This window comes from Lygodium microphyllum, chromosome 4 (assembly GCF_053477565.2).
Source record: "Lygodium microphyllum isolate KBCC chromosome 4, Lygodium_microphyllum_v1.1.10, whole genome shotgun sequence".
In the NCBI taxonomy this organism is placed as follows: domain Eukaryota; kingdom Viridiplantae; phylum Streptophyta; class Polypodiopsida; order Schizaeales; family Lygodiaceae; genus Lygodium; species Lygodium microphyllum.
In genome coordinates this window covers 46,238,389-46,256,840 of record NC_141138.1, presented here as the reverse complement: position 1 = coordinate 46,256,840, position 18,452 = coordinate 46,238,389, and the positions used below count along the sequence as shown (strand labels likewise).

General features: G+C 39.5%; 1 pseudogene; it reads right to left on the bottom strand.

Annotated features, from left to right (window-relative positions):
- Positions 1–9,790: 9,790 nt before the first annotated feature.
- Positions 9,791–18,024, bottom strand: LOC148036996 (soluble inorganic pyrophosphatase PPA1 pseudogene; annotated as a pseudogene).
- Between the last annotated feature and the right edge of the window lie 428 nt (positions 18,025–18,452).

Here is an 18,452-nt window from a genome sequence, read left to right as displayed (position 1 = left end):
TCAAGCTGTTTGTCGCTTTTTGCTTGAAGAAGTATTTTGCAGATATGGCTATGTTGGCAAGTTAGCCGTAAATAGAGTAGAATTGGATGCTAATGAGGCACACAACTTCTTTGCTCAATTGGGTATCAAGTTGGCTTTGACATAAGCCTACAATCCTGAATGCAATGGAAAGAGTTAGAGAGGACATCAACCTTTTCTCAAAGCTCTAGCAAAGTCTTGTAGAGGAAAGATCAAAGAATGGCCTAAACCTACCTTTTGCATTATGGACTGATCGGACTACTCATAGTACAGTGAGTGGCTATATGCCAGCTGAACTTATGCATGGAAAATAACCAATTACGCCAACTGAAGAATCTATTCTTACATGGAGTCTTCTACCTTGGGAGGAAGGCATCAGTAGAGAAAAGGTACTAACTTTGTGCATATGGTAGCTAGAAAGAGGGCCTGAAGATGTTCAAGCAGCTATTAAGAAGTTAAAAACATCAATACTATTTAAAAAGAATATTTCACCCAAGAGCTATCCAAGAAAATGACTGGGTGCTTATCTATGACAGTAGCCTAGATAATCAATACAATGCTTCTAGGAAGATAGCAAAGCATTGGTTCGGCCCATATGTGGTAAGGGTTGTTCATGACAATGCCACATATTCATTGGCTAAATTGGATGGGACAAGCGTGAAGATACCCGTAGCTGAAAAAAGAATCAAGCTCTTCAAATGAAGAGAAAGTTCAACATATGAGTTAGAAGACTTGGATATAATTTAAGAGCATGAAAACATAGAGGAAAAAGAAGAGGCAGAAGATGAAGACATTGCCATGGTAGAAGATACTTCTTCTGACTGCAAATCTGTAAGACTTTGGCACATGCCAGAGGATGTGCAGATTGCCGCTACGTGCACATTATGTGAAAAACTCTAGAGTGTGGCTTTCTTATAGATCTAGAGAGCCAATGCTACTTTAGGCATTAGTGTTAGTGTCCATGGTTCAAAAATATTAGATTTTTGGACAAGTTTTAGCCAAATTTTTATATTTTAGATATTATCTCTTGTAAAAATCAATAAAACTATAGACAACTTCTAGATTAGGATAAGATGTAAAAGAAAGCATATAGGTTTCAGCTATTTTGAGAGGATTTTATGTAAAAGGAAAGATTAGCCAAATTATGCGATGCGTGATCATTGTTTTTAGGCAGTGAACAACACTTTAAGGAAGTGGGAGATGAAGAGGGAGTGATTTGGTAGAATTCTGGCCAAGTGTGTTGGCATTTTACCCCCCTTTTGGAGCCAATGGAAGCATCCAATTGGAGATATGAGCAATATGGAAAAATATATTATTTTATACACATTTTTTTCTACAAGAGTTTTATCTTCTCATAATGTAGAAATAAACTGACAAGCTTCATCTTTGTTAGTATTCTTCTACATTTTCTATTTCTTTCTATGAGTATTCTTCTACATCTTCTATTTCTTTGAACCCCTTCTCTTCCGTCTACTCCTCTCCCTGAATCTACCTTCACCATGCTATCTCTTACCCTTGTGGTGGACTTTCGACACCAAACGCATCGACACCATGTTAGGGGAAGTTGATGCTATCATTAGAGGTGAATTCTGAAAGATATTTGAACTGATTTGGGGCTGATATCTTCAGCCATATTCAGAGAATTAGCTACAGCAGTGTTCTTTTAATTCATTTCTTACTCTACAGAACACATCTTATCAAAATATGCAAGTATTATGTGCCCCTATGGCAGGGCAATGTTTGTAGATCATTGATAGATTCTTTGAGTTGAATTAAGAGGAGATTTTTCTCTTATTTCTTGGCTATGGTAACTTATCCTTATCAAGAACTCAATTTGAAGCTCTCTTGAAGCAAGTCTCTTTGCCCTACAAGCCTTGTAATTGGCTCATGAGCTTTTGTCCCTAATAGCCTACATTGAGTGTAATCATGCAATGTTGATTCATGCTATGGCATAATGTATGAATGATGGGATGTAGAGTTGTTTATGATACATGACAGCATATTGTACTTGATTTTATAATTTGTGATTGCTCTTACAGTCAAGAAAACAAGCTTGATTTGACTTAGAACTTATGAGATAATACTCTCATGATCTTTGCTAAGAACATGCAGTTGGAAGCTCTATTAACATCTTCAAAAACTTGGCTTGAAACCTTCAACACTTCTCTTCTCTACTATCTCCGGGTCTAAGCTCTTGAACCCCCATGCATTCTTCTCTCTCAAACCCCTGTGATTGATCGTGAAGTACCTCTTTAACCTTTAAGCATTCATTGTAATCTACTTATCTCTTGAAGACACATCGACTCTATCTATCTTGTCTAGTTTTCTTGCCAAACCCTTGTGGTGACCTTCAACCCTACACGCTACAACAACATGCAAGTGGATGCATACATGTATGCATAGATGCACTATGTGGGGTGACGAATGCACAAGTGAATGTGCAAGTATGAATGATTGTACTACAATATGTAGGCAGATAAACGTTGTTCAGCATTTTTGTAGAAATCAAAAACCCCTAGAAAAACTGTAGATGGTTGGATTTTTGTTAGCTTAGATATTTGTGTGATTATTGTTTTGTTATTTTATAGTTGAATTTTTTGTAATTGGAATTGCTTTTTGTCATTTTATTTGGATTTTTTAGTATGAGAATTTGATAGCCTTGGGCAAGATCAATGTTTCCTTGGCAGGTTGGAGCTAGAGTATGTTGATAGCCACCAAGTATTTTGAAACAGATATATTTTCTTGCCTAGACTCTTACACATTAGAGGCATTATGGATTCACAAGCACTTCACATTGCACTTGAGATCCACTGCACTTAGGGGTCATCTTCTATTTTTTATCAAATACTTCTATGCCATGGATTGGCTAGATACACATTCTGCACCATCATTGAGCACTAGCACAGCATGATGCCCGTTGTAGCTATATGCAGTAAATCTTAGTTGCACGTGCACCTGAGAGAGTACCTTTCATTGTGCACACATTGTTTCCTACATGCACAAGATTTGGGATATTCATGACTCAAATAGGGACCTTTGGTTGAGTGGGAAAAGGTGATTGGGTGAGTTTTTAGGTCGTGAAGGATGCTATCAATTGTGAAATGGGTTATTGTTCTTGATCAACTTTTTTTTAGAGTGAATGTGAGACTTCAAAGGTTGGAGCGGAGTACAACATTTATTTATTGAGTGATGAGATAAAGGATTTAATCTAATCAAGACATTGTATTTGCATGTTGCATAATGCATGGGCACATGTAGATGGGCTAGGCACTATTTTCCCATGCATCCATCTTTTAGAGTGTAACATTGTTTGTACGATTGCATAGCATGCATCTGAGTTCGTATTTTTCTAAATACCTATGTGAGTGAGCATTAAAGTACATTCTGGAAACATGTTTTTTAGGACACATTGCATTGTTCCAGCATGAAAATAACAAAAGACTCAAGAGGGATCGATGGAAGAATGTTTCTTTCTTGGAGAATTATGAAGGGAACTTATTCCTAATTAATAAGAGTGCAGGTGGATGATGAAAAATATTGTATTGCCAAGGAAAGAAAGAAGAACATTATGATGAAGATGACGACAATGACAATGATAATGGTGATGAGGAGGCTATGGAAGGAGGAGAGGCTGGTCCTTATGTCTTTTCTCTTGAAACTAAAGTGGAAGATCATGAAGATAATGGACATGTGAAAGGGAAAGTAAAGTGTGATGAAGTCCTCATGCAAGGTTTCAAATCAAATAGGTTCTGAAGTACTAATTGGCCATGTGGCATTTGCAGTATCAGAGAAATAATGCAGATATTAGCTATTCACACAAGAGTTGAAGGTTTACACGTAGATAAAAATAGTTTTGCCTACTTGAGGGAAATCAAAGAGATGCCAGTCTTATGGCATGGAATTCAGCTGCTAATTTCTGCAAGTACTTGAATGGCCTGCTGGTCCCACTTGTAGAGGCAGAGGTCCTTTTGGGAATGGATTCCGGATACTCTCTGCCCCCACCAGGTCATCCTCTCTCACATCCATCTGTGCGATCTGCGAGGTTCATGTTCTTCGATCCCTGCATCGATACTCTTCGCCATCCTGTTTCTTGCCCCGAAAGTATCGACTCTGAGAGCTTTTTTCTAGGGCTTTTGTCCGATAACTTGCTATTCTTGCGACACTGCAAACGCGGAATGAAGTTGAGAAGGCATCTGGATCACAGCTAGAGGCCCGAAGGGATCTGCTACACACGTATTTCAGAGCCTTGTGTGTGATGGAGAACGTTAGATAGCATTTCACAAACCAATGAGAAGGGTGGCAATAAAAACGAAAAGCTTTTTGAAAAGCTCAAGAGGCTTTCGAGTATTCAAAACTATTGAAAGCTTTGAAAGCTTAAAACGATTGAAAAGCCAAAAGTTTTCAAAAACCACAATTGTGTAGGGAAGAATAAAAAACGTATTTAAGGAGAAGAGAGAGAAGTTGTAGCTGCCCTTCCCTTGGTATCCAAATTTGTATCTAGTGTGAGGAGAGTGGAGGGTCGCACACAAGTGTGTGAAGAATTATTGAGTTGGTTGAAGTGTTCAATAAACTTGGAATTTGAAGCTTCGAAGTGTCGTAGCAAATTTCAACAAGGTATGAGGACTTTTATGCAACTCTTTTTTTCTCAAAGTTTATGTTCGATGCTCTATCTGATGCCTATTTTCGATGTTTTTAAAGCTACAAGAGGCATAGTTGTTCGTTTTGCAAGTGTGTTGATTGTGTAGTGGTTATCAAGAGTCGAAAGTTTTCATTGCGAGTTGTCCTTTGACAAAGTCAAATCCCTAACCGGCACTCCTTATCGTCTCATTTTCAAGTTGTATAAAACACTTATCTTTGAACATTGCTAACTAAACATCTCTTTTTGACTTTGTTGAAATTTGTTGAATTATTGAGACTGTTTTTCGATGGCCATTTCTTTTTTGAAATTTCATAGCAGAAAAGAAGAGGATCCTTAGAGATTCCTCGAAAATTTAAAGCTTTGATGCATCATCCAATGAATAAGTAACTCAACCTTGGAGCTTCAAATTCTGAAATTTCAATTGTTGGATGAAGATCAAAATTGATTTGAGGATTATAAAAAACTCCCAGATTGAGAAATCCTCCTATTTCTATGGAATATAAAGCTATCGAGTAGGTGTTTCTTGACTGATTTAAAGAAATCCAAACTTCCCACCAAGACCTTTGGAGGAAAATAGAATTTTTTTGAAAAAGGAAGACCAGACTATTAAAATTTTTACCTTAGAGTACACTCGAGTTTGGAATCTTTGGAACACATCTCTAGGCCTAAGAGAGAGAGCACCTCAAATGCTGAAAATAAAACATTTGGAGAGGAGAGAACTAAATTAGAAATCAAGGAACCGAGTACCTTTGAGGAAGTTATACTAATAGCAATAGAAAAATAGAGAAAATTTAAGAAAATACAAAAGAGAGAACCATTTAGAACACTCACTAAAATATATAGGGCTTATATCGACGTTAAAAGCGACGAAAATATAAATAAAGAAAAATTTTCCCGTCGTCACAAAAAGCGTCGTTATTGGCGATGCCATAGAACAGTTGGTATTAGCATCGTTATCACTGTCGTTATTTGCCTCGGTATCAGCGTCGCATTTGCGATGCTGATACCGACGTAAATAACAACGGTGATAACGACGCTTTGTGATGCCAATAATGACCCGTGTAGGGAAATTTGTGACGCTAATAGTGACGCTAACAGGGAAAAAAAACAATTTGTGGTAGGGCAGCAAGCTGCCCTACCACATACTATGTGCTTTATTTGGGCCACACAAAATAGTTTCTATATTGTGTACAATGCTCGTGTAAATAAAGACAAAGTGTACTTAAATCATAACACTGATGCATGAAATAAATACATGATCGCATAATGAAAGCAACTGGTACAATCATAGCAAGATATCACTACTACATAGAAAATGTCTACACAGATCATGTGACCAAAAAAGAAGGGTGCATGAGCTCCAGGGATCCAAGGGCAAGCTATAGATCGTCGCCATCCGAAAGCTCATCCTGTGCAAAGGAGCATCGAACGGAACCTGCAAAAAAAGAAACATTTATACATCAGTCCACCATACAATAATGCATTCTAATTAAGCATGGCAACTACGAAAAAGAAAGATGAGTGACTTACAAGGCCGCTGCGTCCATACAATCGGTCGATCCGGGGGTTTGGATAGAAGATTACATGTTCCCAAATATGTACAAGAGAGATTTAACTATTGTGACATGTACCATGTCGTAATACAATTAACAAACAAATGAGTTCATACACATGTTCACAATGGGCCGGCAACACAAAGGTGTCGCGCAAATCCGTCCATTGTTTTTCGAAATCTATTTCAAGAAATCCAGATAGACCTCGTTGAACTGTTGCTCCAGCTCCTTTAAGTACCACTTTGAACCACTGCACATCGAATAGTATCATGGAAAAGCTACGATAATCCACTATAACAATACTTTGCAAGTTTTCAAAATATGTCATCTCATCTATAACCGTATTTGAATCTGTTGCTCGTTGTTGGCTCTCTTTCTTGAACCTCGCCATGATACCACAATCTGTTGTGGAGCGCATTTTGTCAATACGCTCCACTTGAAAATGTTGTCCCCATGACCACGCTGCACTATATATTTTGTACTGTACATTGAAACACTCAATTATTTGTTGCATATAAAATATAGATACAAAAAACCCTAAACACGTCATCACCTTTGGACTACATCCCCTTGAGAATTCCCACTCCTTGGTTGAGACATCCGCCCCTTCGTGAGACGTTGCGGTCAAAGCTCCATGCAACCATCGCATTGACATAAACTGCGGTATCTCCTCCATACCCTCGATATATCGAATCGGTCAATCGCGCATACTACATCAAAATTCAAATCGCGCTTTCTCTCGATCTTACCTAGCTTGCTTGTACCTGGCGAGCCACGTCTCCATAGAGGCATAGTACAACATACAAAAGCGATTCACTTTCTCCTCCATTTCAACATCCATTCTTTTTTCTACTCCATTTCCAACCACCACATCTCCGGTCAGACTATCATTGTCCTTCAGTGACCATAGCATACTATTGTCTAGATCCACCGTTGGTAGCTATTGTGAAATATGCACTAGCGCCTCAGACACCAACCAACCTTCAACCATGCTACTTTCTAGCTGAGCTCGTTGTCACACAAAGCCTTTTAGGGTTTTCATGAAGTGCTCCAAGAAGAACATACATCGCGTATGGATAGGTCCAGCAATCTCCACTTCATCTAAAGATACACAAGAAGGTGGATTTGTATTGTGAGCATGCTGGTAGGCAGGTATTTCTCAAAGAAACAGACTGTCTCCACTGCTCCCCGTCTCGCGGACTCAATAGAGGACGTCTTAATCTCCTTCTGTGAGATCCATTACACTAAAATTGACAACCTATAAATGGCCCCGCATATTTATGGAGTAAGGCATCCTACGATCGCGATCGGTAGTACAAATTGCCACAAATGAGAAAGTATTATAAACAATGACTACACTCTAAATAGCAAAATGTGTAGGCCACTTACAATCCATTCGTAGTACAAACCTGACATATCTTATGCTAATCATGGGATTTTAGCCCTAATAATTGGTCGTCTTTAGAAAATGTAGACCTGAGAGAACGCATTATACTCGTCGAAAGCAGATAGACTTGACTATTCGCTTCACAATGCCCTCTACTTTAGAGAACAAAACCCAAGGAGCGTGAGGTAGCTGCACGCGACCATCAGCACTCGACTATGGCCTAAGCGCCTCCATCTTGCCTACCTCCTTCAAATTCATTTGTGCCCCTATAGTGCCACACTTTCCTGTGATGTGGTTCCATAGCAAGCTGCCCATGTTCTTGAAAATATGCATGGGATCCAACAAGTGGTTGATTTGTAAGTGGGTCTAATATGGCAACTCGTAGAAAACTGAGAACCGTCGCATTCCGTTTGGAGATGACTCCGTGTGGACCATTTTCAGCTTGTACCAGCTTTGGGCATTCATACGTGTTGGAGGTCATCCAAGAAAACCTTCCTTGAGTTCATGACCCTCTAGCAAGAAAGCAGCATGTCCTTAATATACCATCTTCTTCATGGTTCGTGACCTTTGGGAGTCTAACTATAGCCCGCACAATGGATATGCATGATAACCTAAGGTAACCAGACCTGTCCCAACACCTCTATCTATTGAATACAAACTTGAATGAGCTATGATAGATATTACCAACGCGAACGAAAGCCTATTTACCTAAGCACTCTCCGAATCCCGAAAAGTCATGCATGGTCCACATGAGAATGGCTCAAATATTGGCGGACCGTTGACCATCACGCTTGCTCATATCTTTCACGGTGACCCCCTCCTCCCACAAAATCTTAAGCTCATCGACTAATGGACGAAGATACACGTTCATATTTTTGACTTTGTAGTGGTCGGGGATGAGTAAGCTAAGGATGAGATGTTCTTTCTTCGTAGAAAGCCATGGAGGGATATTGTAGTTGACAAGGACTATAGGCCACACGCTGTAAGAAGTTGAGTGCAGACTGAATGGGTCCACGCCATCCATTGCAAGACCGAGCCGAATTTCTTGGCTGTCGGGCAAAGCCTAGAAAGGTAGAGTTAATGTGGCTCCATGTGTGTGAATCCACTGATATTCATTGAACTCCATTTGTGGACCTATTATGCGCATGCCACATTGTCAAGCTCGCCATGCTGGACATACGAAACATGTGGTTTATGTGGGGGATAAGCGGAAAGTGTCTAAGAACTTTTTGAGGGATGGTTTGCCCTTATAAGTCCTGTTGATACATGTGAGAACCATACTTTGGACATGTCTTCATAGTCTCGTATTCTCCTCAAAATAGTATGCAATCGTTGATACATGCATGGATACTCTTGTAGTCCATGCCAAGTTTTCGTAAAACATATCGTGCATCATCATGAGACTCATGCATAGTATTTGCAAGTGGTAATATGTGATACCTCAGTAATCTGAAAAAAATCATAAAACACCTTGAAAAAGTGCAAATGTTTTTAATGATAATGCCGAAAAGAAATCAACGAAGCGTACGTACAAGATACCTGATCAACTCGATCACACTCGCATCGCTCCACCCATATTTTTCTTGCACACTTAGGAGTGCAAGCAGTGTCTTCAGGTGAGATACTCGGCACCCATCATATAATGGTATGGATACTTCCTCTCTACGTGGATCAAAAGTCTCGACATCCATGGGAATGAATGCATCGATCATTGCCTCCATCTCAAGCTCCAAGATTGTAGGTAAGTCTCGAAGGCTGTCTATCTCCTTTGGTATTGACAGTATAGATTCGGTAGTATCTTCGAAGTGGTGGATTGGCTCAGGCACTCCATCCATCGCACGCCCACGAACTCTTCTAATTGGCCACAAAGGGTGCACTCTCCTTGGGACGAGACGTCACCTCCCTGGATAGAAAATTTTCCAGCCACACCCAATCTTTTTGTATATGGTATTTAATTAGCTTACGTTAACAATGAATGATTAATATTAACTTTTCTTATCATTTGCTAAAAATCCAAGATTACCTAATCAATGATCTCATATTGAAACTCGTCGAAGCATCATACGTATTCTATAGACAATCAACACTTTCGTCTAATTGTCTGCTTACATTAAGAGCAAGCACATGGAACACGTTGATTAAGATATGCCTCACGATCTTGAACATCAAAACCTTCATCGTTTTCCATTTTGTCTATGTTAAGACAAACAATTTGTTTTTATTATCATTCTTTTTTTCTTTCTTAAATTATTTGAGAAGGGATTTCTTCTCTTGTAACTCAACAAAAATTAACGTATGTAAAGTCTCAATCCACCCACCCACAAATTAAAGTATGTCGGAGTGTTTTCCATCTCGTGGTATTGCACTGGACCTCACCGGACCTCGCCACCACTCTCTCTTTGTTTTTTATCCATTCATTATCTCCTCTCCTTTCATCTCTCTCTCTTTTTCTCTTTCTTTATTATGTTGTATGTTTATTCCCTCTCTCTCGTTCCTTCTTCCTTTTTCTCTTCCTCCCCCTCTCTCATTTTCTTTAACAAAACATATATCTCTCTCTACTACTACTACTACTGTTGTTATTGTTGTTGCTGCTGCTACTGCTACTGCTACTACAACAAACAAGAAAAGAAAAGAAAAACTACTATTACTACCACTATTACAAAAACAACAACAAATAAGAAAACTAGACAACAATAAACAAGAAAACAAAAAAAAACTGTTACTACTACTACTACTACAATAACAGCAACAACAACAAACAAGAAAAGAAAAAAAAATACTATTACTACCACTGCTACAACAACAACAACAAATAATAAAACTAGACAACAATAAACAAGAAAACAAAAAAAACTATTACTACTACTACAACAATAACAACAACAACAACAACAAACAAGAAAACCACCACTGCTACTACAATCACGACTACGACTACAACAATGACCAGGACCACGACCACAACCACGACCACAACTACAACTACGATTACGACCATGACCACGACTATGACTACGACTACGACAACGATGACGACCATGACCACAACTACGACTGCGACTATGACTACAACTACGACTACGACCACGACCACGACCACTACCACTACCACTATAATAAACAAGAAAAGAAGAAAAAACTACTAGTACTACCACTACTACAACAACATCACGAAATAAGAAAACTAGACAATAATAAATAAGAAAACAAAAAAAATATTACTGCTACTACTACTATAACCACGACTACGAAGACTACGATTACGACCACAACTATGACTACGACCACGATCACGACCACCACTACCACTACCACCACCACTATAATAAACAAGAAAAGAAGAAAAAACAACAACAACAACAACTACTACTACTACTACTACTACAATAACAATAAAAAAGAAAAGAAGAAAAAACTACTACTACTACTACTACAAAAAACAAGAAACTAAACAACAATAAACAAGAAAAGGAAAAAAAAACTACTACTACTACTACTACAACAAACAAGAAAACCTCTCCCTCCCTCTCTCATTTCCTCTCCCTCCCTCACCCTCACCCTCTCTTTCTCTCTTTCCCTATTATGTTTAATGTTTTTTCTCTCTTCCTCTCCCTCTCTCTTTCCCTATTATGTTTAATGTTTCCCCCTCTTTTCTCTCCCTCCCTCTCCCTCTCTCATTTCCTCTCCCTCCCTCACCCTCACCCTCACCCTCTCTTTCTCTCTTTCCCTATTATGTTTAATGTTTTTTCTCTTATCTCCTCTCCCTCTCTCATTTCCTTTTCTCTTTTCCTCTCCTTCTCTCATTTCCTCTCCCTCCCTCACCCTATGTTTAACGTTTTTTTTCTCTCCTCTCCCTCTCTCATTTCCTTTTCTCTCTTCCTCTCCCTCTCTTATTTTCTCTCCCTCCCTCACCCTCACCCTCTCTTTCTCTCTTTCCCTATTATGTTTAATGTTTTTTCTCTCTTCCTCTCCCTCTCTCTTTCCCTATTATGTTTAATGTTTCCCTTTCTTTCCTTTCTCTCCCTCTTCCTCTTCCTCTCTCTCTCTCTCTCTCTCTCTCTCATTTCCTCTCCCTCCCTCACCCTCTCTCTCTCTTTCTCTCTTTTCCTATTATGTTTATTATTTTTTCTCTCTCCTCTCCCTCTCACATTTCATTTTCTCTCATTCTCTCCCTCTCTCATTTCCTCTCCCTCCCTCTCCCTCTCCCTCTTCCTCTCTTTCTCACCTTTCCTATTATATTTAATGTTTTTTCCCTCTTTCTCTTGTCTCCCTCCCTCTCCCTCTCCCTCTTCCTCTCTTTCTCACCTTTCCTATTATATTTAATGTTTTTTCCCTCTTTCTCTTGTTCCTTCTTTCCTTTTCTCTCTTCCTCTCCCTCTCTCATTTCCTCTCTCTCCCTCCCTCACCCTCACCCTCTCTTTCCCTATTATGTTTAATGTTTTTTCTCACTTCCTCTCCCTCTCTCATTTCCTTTTCTCTCTTCCTCTCCCTTTCTCTCCCTCTCCCTCTCTCTCTCTCTTTCTCTCTTTCCGTATTATTTTTAATGTTTCCCTCTCGTCCTCTCTCTCTTTTCTCTCCCTTCCTCTCCCTCTTCCTCTCCCTCCCTCTCTCATTTCCACTCCCTCCCTCTCCCTCTGCCCCTCCCTCTCATTTCCTCTCCCTCCCTCTCTTTTTCTCTCATTTCCCCTCCCTCTCTCAATACACATGAATTTTAATAAAAACAAGTAAAAGAGAAAGAGAAAACACAAAAGCAATGCAAGAAGGAACAATGCACTCACCGTAAAGGCTCGAAGAAGGGTTCGGCGACTCCTCTTCGCAACGGTGGCTCCTCTTCGCCCTATGTACACTTCCTCCTCTTCTTCACAAACGCTGATGGCACCGGTGAGAAGCTTTTCTTCTTCCTCTTTCTCTCTTTCTCTCCCTCTCCCTCTCAAATACAAGATGTTTGCTCTCCCTTTCGCTCTCTCTTTCGTGTATATGTGTAAAATAATGCGCTTGGGTTTCAGCCTGCATTTTTTTTGTCTGAGTACCATTGCTATTTGCATCGCATGTGCGAAGCTAATAGCGACACAAATAGCAATGCCGCTATTTTGCATCGCAAAGCACCGTCACTATACCTCCATATCCTTGTAGTGACTAATATTGAAAATAGAGACCAAAACTGGCAAGGAAATGGACAAATTTTTTAGATTTTAACAAGACAAAATGCTCAATTAGCTCCAAAAGTTGAAGATCAATTGTCAGGACAAATGCAAAACATGAGATTAGGAGCATTGAGAGGAAGACCTTAGGGAAGAGGAAGTGGAGAATATGTAGGACAAACTAATCAAGAAAACTTAGGAAATGGAAGAGAAATAAATGAAAGATGATACTTTCAAAGACCAATGGTGACTTGTTTTTCTTGTGGAGAGATAGGTCATATAAGTATAAATTGTCCTAATGAAAAGACCATTCCACATCCCAAGCATCTAGGTCAACAAAAGAAGAGAAAGGAAAAAGTGCCATTAATTGTATTCTTTTAGAAAATCAAAGTGAGGAAAATAAGACAATTGATGTGATGTTTGCAATAAATAGAAGGAGACATGCTAAGAGAAATGAACCCAAGACTAGTAAGGCTGATGAAGAAAGAGAAAGAAAAATAAAGAAAGGAGATAAGAGAGAAAAGAGAGAATAAAATAAATTGAGAGCGCCTAGGAAACATTATCACACTTCTGATATGCCGTTGGGGGAGAGAGTGACTATGACCTAAAAGAGATATGTATCATTTGCTCAGTTAATGGAGTTGTGCCCTAGGATGAGAGGATAGTGGAAAAATTTAGTGAGTTCAAAGTTCAAGGAAAGAAAGAGAGGAACAGTGAGAGTTTTAAGTATAGAAGAACTACTTGATATGTGTCCCATTATTTATGCTTGGTATAGGAACCAAAATATAGATGAAGCTTATATTGATGGAGGAGCAAAGGTTAGTGTGATTACTCAAGCTTGTGTAGAAAAACTTGGACTTTGAATTGTTGAGGGATCAAAGTTTCAAATTTGGCTTGCTAACCATATTAAAGTGAGATGTCTAGGCATAATTCAGAATTTGGAGATTCAAGTTTATGGTGTGTCTATGAAAATTGATTGTCATGTTATGCCAATAGGGTTGGGAGATTTTCTGCTTATTTTGGGTAGACCATGGCTTAGGAAGGCATGAGTAATACAAGATTGGGGGAAAGGAATCATAACAATTTATGACCATAGAGGAGTAGCAAAGAAATTTGATATGGCTTTGAGAAAAGAATTGGTGAATGAGGATGATAGTGAAGAAGTCGAAGAGGAGGAGAGTAATATCTCTGATGAAGAAGAGAATAGTGAGGATGAGAGTTCGTGATATGCAGATCGGATCGATGCTGTATGCATACGTAGCGAGCATCGGAAGGTCCCCAAGAACAAAAGAACTCTACTTTTGCATAAAAAACAAGAGAGAAGACTTGCATGACATGAAGGAAAAAGACTAATTGGGTACAATCTCCCCCCATGCCTTGTGTGAGTGCTCCACAAAGCATGTAGTTAATATATTATTTATCTCCAAGCTCAAAAAATAGCCCAAATTTATAATTAGCACGCTTTAGCTTTTGTGTTTTCTTTTATCCAAATAAAGAATAAAGCAGTTGGATGCTCAAAGAGTCGGACTATGCCCAAATACAATGTCCAATAACAAATATTTAAATCGTGCGTCCATGCGTATACACAATAATAAATATATATCAAGTAGTTTAATAAATAAGCGCGTCAAAATAAATATTGGTGCCACGTCTAAAATGCACGCCCATAAAAAATGATAATTTCTTCTAAATAACTTGAATACATGCTATCACCCAATGCTTCCCAACACCACCACTGCCTGCTCTATGCATCAACTGAAGCATTCACAATTGTTAGAAAATATTAAAATTAAATCGAAAAAGTAAATACTTAGCAATCTTCAGCTACAAAATAACTAATTTGGTTAGAACTCAGTCTTAATTTATTACGAGTGTATACTCTAAACTCATAAACATCCATTAATTTAAATATATATTTTACGGAATCACCTGCTATGGAATCACCCACTTGCACATTAAAATAACAAGACGCCCGAAAAGGACAGGCGTCCCTATCGACTTTTCGCATAAGGAATCCACCTTGTGTATGAGCCCCGGCAATCAATATAATTTTGCGGAATCCATCGCAAAACCTCACGAAATCCACTGTGGAATATGCCTCTTGGAATCAGCCTGAAAGTGATTTTGATCCAGAGGTGTTATCTATTGTAGTAGTGGTGGTGAATCCTGAGAGAGATGGGGAAAGAAAAGAGAGTCGAGAATGTCCTATTGATAGACTTGAGTGTTTGAAAGATGAAGAGAAAATACAGTAAGTTTTTTGACTCTTTTAGAAGAACATGAGGGGGAGGGCTTAGAAATTGAAAGATGTAAAGATGAAGTTGATAATTTAGATTTGTTGCTTGATGGCATTGATGTGGTTGAGTATGGTAGTAAGTTTCTGGATGTAGACGATGATCAAGAGAGTATTGAGGTTATGGATTGTGGATCTTGTTGTGATGGTGTTGCTATTTCTGACTCTGATGAGTCCTTGGGGGGTCATTATGTATAAATCCTATAAATGACGTGCGCTCATGGCATGTTTTATATAGCCCTATGTAACCTTTTTGTGATAATTTTTTTACCCTTTTATAACTTCTTACCATAATTTATAAATCCTTTACTGTAAATTTATTTTTTTCAAGAAAAATATTTAGCAAATCCTTATGTAATAAATACCAAAACACTATTTTTATAATAGAATTGATCACAACTGGCTCTTAAGGGTTCATAAAAGAGTTTAGCCTTTTAGTGATGATGAATCTTTGCAAAATATCTTCATGATATATAACATCCAACTGTAAAATTTAGAATTTTATGAATAAAGCTAGGGTTTTGAAAAAAATTTCAAATAGAGACACTAGGTGTACAATGCACACATGCTAGTAAGCTGGTTGCTCAACTCTATTGTAGAGTGAGCCTTGTGGTCTTTAATCTCAATATTTGAAATAGAAATATCAGAATACACATCTTGACCATCCCAGTACTATCTTAGGGCTCTCTTAATTGCAATATTTATCTTGGTGCTGTCCTTTTGTGATAGCAATAGGCTATCATTACATCTTTTGCATCTAATTCATCTTAAATGATCAGCTACCATCATCTACTATCATATGTGAGATTTCCAGTCTACTGCCCTTGTGTTACCGTGTTTCCGCAGCACAGAGAAGCGGAACGTAGAAAAAAATGGAAATAGCAAAAAAGGCGCAGGATAAAAGCAGAAAAAGGCGCCTTGACCAGTAACCAGTACCTGAAAAATTCAAATGTTTGGGCACGACCCTCAGGAAGCTTCGGTGTCGGCCCGAGACAACAAAAGAGAAAAAGGGCGCACAATTAAAATGCGGAAGCGCCCCCGAATCTTTGTAAAAGAGTGTCATGCTTGCTCCTGTGCAAAGTGTACGCATTAGTTGGGAATAGGATAAATTAGAATGGTGGGAAATGGGAAAAAGGGCCTAGGCTATGGCCGGCCATATAAAAGAGGGAAAAGGGGATGACTGCCCAAGAAGGATTTAGGGCTTTGTATATAAAGTTGAAAAGTGAATGAGAAGCTCAATCTTTGGTATGTGGCAAAAAGAGTCTTCTTCTTCCTCTCTTCTTCTCTCCTTCTTACTTGTGTGTGCTCTTGAGAGAGGGAGTGTGAGAGTGTGAGGGAGTGAGTGTGTGTGAGAGTGAGGGATCAAGAGGGTGAAGCTCTTCACCATCTCTTCTTCTCTTCTTCTCTTCTCTTCTCTTGTGCGTGCGGCTATGGAGGATGGAGCTTGGAGATGGAGGAGGCTTGAGGATGCTTGAGCTAGCATCAAGAATCGTGGAGCTACCGGAGTGCAAGAGAGAGGAGGGTATTTGATCGGGCATCAAGGTAAGCTCACTACACTCGTAGGATCGACGGCACGTCGGCTAGGTGAGAGATAGCCATTAGAGCTTGCTTGGAACGCTTGAAACAATAAGTGGTCCGTGGGTCTTGGCGGTTAAGTGAAAGCTCCCATATTTTGGTTCCATTTCCGGGACAAATGGATTTAAGCTTGAGCACTTGCGCGCCTCATATCGAGCATCGAAGTAGGGTATTCATCCACGAAACGGAGCTTGAGATAGGTAGGAATTTGGGTGTTTTTTATCTTTAAAACGGGTAAGTATTTTGGGATATTCTGGTTATTTGATGATTGGAAAACATGGAGAAATTAGTTCAGTGTTTTGCTTTCGATTTATGTTGTGTTTAGAATGGGTTAACAATAGGAAATCACACCCGAGAGGCAGAGGGTTTGCTACTGTGAGACAGGGAGAAAATCAAGGAAAACACGGAAAAAATGGAGGAAATGCACTTTTGAATGTGTAGGAATCGCTAGGAGAGTGATCTGTAGCATCCGGGGAATGATCAGCAGGGTTATAAGTTCTCGAAGGGCAAGAGAGAGAGAGAGAGAGAGAGAGAGAGAGAGAGAGAGAGAGAGAGAGAGAGAGAGAGAGAGAGAGAGAGAGAGAGCTTGGGCGACCGTTTGATCGATCAGGGCACGGCGTTGTCGTAGATTTCGTGTAAGGGCTGCTGAACACGGAGTTCAAGTTGCAACAAGGAAAGAGCTAACAAGAAGAAATCGAATTTGTGATGCCAAAGTTCACTATATTCCTTGTCAAATAAATTACATGAGGTCCATGTTCAGAAAAATCTGTAGAAACTCATAACCTGTTTTGCATTCAGGTTTTTGAAGACAGTTATGCCATTGGCATATAGGCTTGCATTCAGATTTCAGCAAGTCTGTGTGGAGGAAGGTCTCAGTTGTCTTTGTAATGTCGAAACTCGGGATCATTAGAACAAACAGCTATGATTTTGTCATCTTTCTCACCCTGCTTTATCATTGGCATAAGACCAATTTCTCTTGTTCGAAGGAAACATCCTGGAAAACAGGTTCTTGCATCAGGACCAACAGGAACAACAGGTTTTTGCATAAGGACCAGCACATTCATGGGATCATTATCCTCACAGAGAGTTCGGAGAATAAAGCCATAGTTTTGAGGGTACACCACTGATGAATACACCACTCGATCAACCTTGATGAGCCCTGTTTTCTTATCTAGCTCATATTTCACTTTGCTCCCCTTTACTGATCTCAGCAACACAATTGAAGATAGATGGAGCTCCAGGTCCAATCTCTAAATCATGCCAGGGGTGTGCTAATGAGCAGAGAAAAATGAATGTTCTCGCAACGGTATCACCAGAAATGTCCTCTGAAAACTGGTGGTTGTGGTCAAACGTTTACAGTCTGAAGTAATGATTTGACATGACGTTGCACCAGGCCATCGCAGATTGCTCAATAATGTCATGGGAATTCTCAATAGCCACGATAACCCATGCAGCTAATTGTAGCTTCTTCCAAGTCTTATCAACATTGATGATCAATATACTATCAGAACGCCTCTACCACACATATCACTCCATCTGAAAGTCGCAAATCTTGGTACCGAGATGCATATCAGCGGGCGAGCATGAGCTGGATGTCGGATTCCTTCATAAAGAGCACCATAGTGGCAGTCGTGGCAGCATCTTACGAGTGATCTCGATTTGTCAAAGTGACGATCTGCGCTCCAGCTCCTGCCTGCCAAGGAAAGGGCAATAAAGATTGTCTGCGTGCGCACTAGAAAAGAGCCTGAGGAGCGGGTATTCAGAGAAGCTCTCCATAGTCATGGGATTCAGAGAAGCTCTCCACAGTCATGGGCTTGGTGGGAATCATTTTCACAAGCCCAGCATCATC